We start from the raw sequence: 3229 nt of genomic DNA, 5'->3' as shown, positions 1-3229 counted from the left end.
GCAGGGAGGTCACTGGTGGTGAAGCAGGTCTGCAGGTGTCTATCTTTCTCTCCCCTCTCTCTCTGTCTTCCCCTCCTCTCTCCATTTCTCTCTGTCCTATCCAACAACAAAGCAACGTCAACAATGGCAATAATAACCGCAACGAGGCTGCAACAGCTAGGGCAATGAAAAGGGGGAAAAATGGCCTCCAGGAGCAGTGGATTCATGGTGCAGGCACCGAGCCCAGCAATAACCCTGGAGGAAAAAAAACAAAAAACAAAAAACTGCAGCAAAGGTGGGCGCGAGGAATCACATCATTGCAAGACTGGCCAGCTCCTCATGGGGCACGAGCACTTCCATGTTGTTTTCGACGGGTTATGTTGTTTTCGCCGGGCTGGCTTCACGGGCAGGTAACAGACGACCAGGGACTCATAGTTGAGCTGTAGGCAGTATCTCTTTATTCATGCAGGACGCAGCACAATCTAAGCCGAGCTGAGCTAAACTAAAGGTAAAGTACTCTAAGACTCACAATGCTGTCTTTATATATACTTCCCAAGTAGGGTGGAAACAGGATGTGACATAGAGAGGGTGGAGAGAAAAGTGACTGGTGAAAATCAGGGTGTGACAAAGAAGGGGTCAGGGTGTGACAAGGAGGGGGTGGAGCAGGCGAGAATCCTATCACTGAACCACAAATGCCCTGGAGGGAGGTGGAACTTGTTAACAGTGGTTATGTAAATAGAATAGTGTTAAGCAGGGGGGATTTAAACCAAATGAAACAGAAGGGGTCTCATGCATACCAACACTTCCACACTACGATCATCATCTCTGGCATTATGCTATTCCACTGCAGAATACTGTGCCCCAGTATGGTTCCGTAGCCCCCATGTCCACTTGGTCGATTCCAAATTATATTCCTCCATGGGGATAATTTCTGGAACCATCCGTTCCACCCCGGTTCCATGGCTGCCAGTTCTTAGCAACATCGCCCCGCCAGATATTCATCAGGATGCGGCATCATCTAAGTTCATTTCCCACGTCTACGCTCGACCGGACCTGCCAATATACGCAGACATCTTCGCCCACCTTGTCCAACGCTTGACGTCTCATCATCCAATCTGGTCCCCTACGCCTACACTGAACTTCTCTGTTCCAGTCTCTTGGAAAAAGAGCTGGCAGTCAGCTGAGGTAAAGAACAAACACCTCATCACAGACCCCTGCAAGTGTCAACCCGGCTTTGACCTAGCACGTTATGATTGGGCCCTCCTCAATCGCTATCGAACAGGCCATGGCCGGTGCACCGCTATGTTCCATTGCTGGGGAGCCAGAGACGATCCGAACTGCCCCTGTGGCTACAGACAGACTATGCCCCACATAGTCAACGACTGCCACCTCTCCAGATTCAAAGGAGGTCTCGAAACTTTACATCAGGCTCAACCTGACGCTGTTGACTGGCTACGGAAGAAGGGCAAACGCTAGAAGAAGTACTAAAATACACTGTAAGCCTAGTAAAGTGTTTCTATTTAAAGTCCTTTAAAATATACAAGAAGAATAACGAATGGAAAGGTAGTCAAATGCTATATTGTTGCTGAATACAATTTAATTTTTTTAATTTTTATTTATTTATTATGGAATAGAGACAGAGAGAAATTGAGCCCTGCTTCACCACTTGTGAGGCTTTCCTCCTACAGGTGGGGACAAGAGGCTTGAACTCAGATCCTTATGCGCTTAACCAGGTGTGCCACCACCTAGTCCCACAAAAAAATTTAATTCTTTATCCCAAGAAGTTTTATTTTAGAAAAATCTGATTTTTCAAATACTCCTTATTTCCATTAAATGTTTAAAAAGTCCTTGGCAGTGAGCCGGGTGGTAGAGCAGTGCGCTAATCACAGGTGGTGCAAAGTGCAAAGACTGGCATAAGGATCCTGGTTCCAGCCCCTGGCTCCCCACCTGCAGGGGAATCACTTTACAGGCGGTGAAGCAAGGTCTGCAGGTGTCTATCTTTCTCTCCCCGTCTCTGTCTTTCCCTCCTCTCTCCATTTCTCTCTGTCCTATCCAACAACAATGACATCAATAATAACTACAACAATAAAACAACAAGGGCAACAAAAGCGATGAATGAATAAATAAATAAATATTTAAAAGTATTTTTTAAAAGTCCTTGGGAAAAGAAAATGTACTTATCTAACTATCTTTGGGGCTTGTCTCCAAGGGAAAAAATTCATGATATTATAGGGCAGTTTTAAAGAAAAAATTATTAGTGATTTAATTATTAATTTACAAATTATAACAGGAGTACAATTCTGCATCACTCCTACCACCAGACTTCCATATCCCCATTCCCTCCACTGAAGCTACAATAGTTTTCCCAAGGTTGTAGATATGAGTTAACTATTATTCTTTAACTATTTGCCTATATATATATTTGCCCCTTCCCCCCCCATGGTCCTTTCTCTTCCTTTCTTCTTTTTTTAATATTTATTTATTCATTTTCTCTTTTTGTTGCCCTTGTTGTTTTGTTGTAGTTATTATTGTTGTTATTGATGTCATCATTGTTGGATAGGACAGAGAGTAATGGAGAGAGGAGGGGAAGACAAAGAGGGGGAGAGAAAGACAGACACCTGCAGACCTGCTTCACCGCCTGTGAATCGACTCCCCTACAGGTGGGGAGCCGGTGGCTCGAACCAGGACCCTTATGCTGGTCCTTGGGCTTAACGCCAAGTGCGCTTAACCCACTGCACTACCACCCAACTCCCTGTCTTTTTCCCTATCTCCTCTTCTTGTCTCAATTTTTTCCTGTCTATATACAATAATAAATAAAATTTAAAAAAATTAAAATATATAAAAAATAGTAAAAAAACAGAAAGGAAAAGTCAAAGCAGGAGTTGACTGAATTTGGAGTAGGGCACCAAAGAATAAACTCTGGGTGGAGGGTGAGGGTGAGGGTGAATGTTCAGCTTCATGGGGGGGGGGAGGATGGGACATCTTTTGGTGGTGGGAATAGAAAAAAATTAAAATACAAAAAAAAATTAATATGTAATACATCTTTAAAAAATATTAAATCCACAATAATGGAAGTTCAAGTATTTATTACTATAACATACAATAAAATCACTCAATACATCAGCATGTATAGAATGTGCACTTACATTAAAAACAAAACTGAAAATAAAAAATTCTTGATATTGCTTGATTTAGAGCCTTGAGACATTCTGAACTACTTTCTAGAAAAGCATTTCCTCTTGTAGCCTCT

Source organism: Erinaceus europaeus, chromosome 7, assembly GCF_950295315.1.
Source record: "Erinaceus europaeus chromosome 7, mEriEur2.1, whole genome shotgun sequence".
NCBI classification, from domain to species: Eukaryota; Metazoa; Chordata; class Mammalia; order Eulipotyphla; family Erinaceidae; genus Erinaceus; species Erinaceus europaeus.
Note: the sequence above shows the minus strand (reverse complement) of the source record.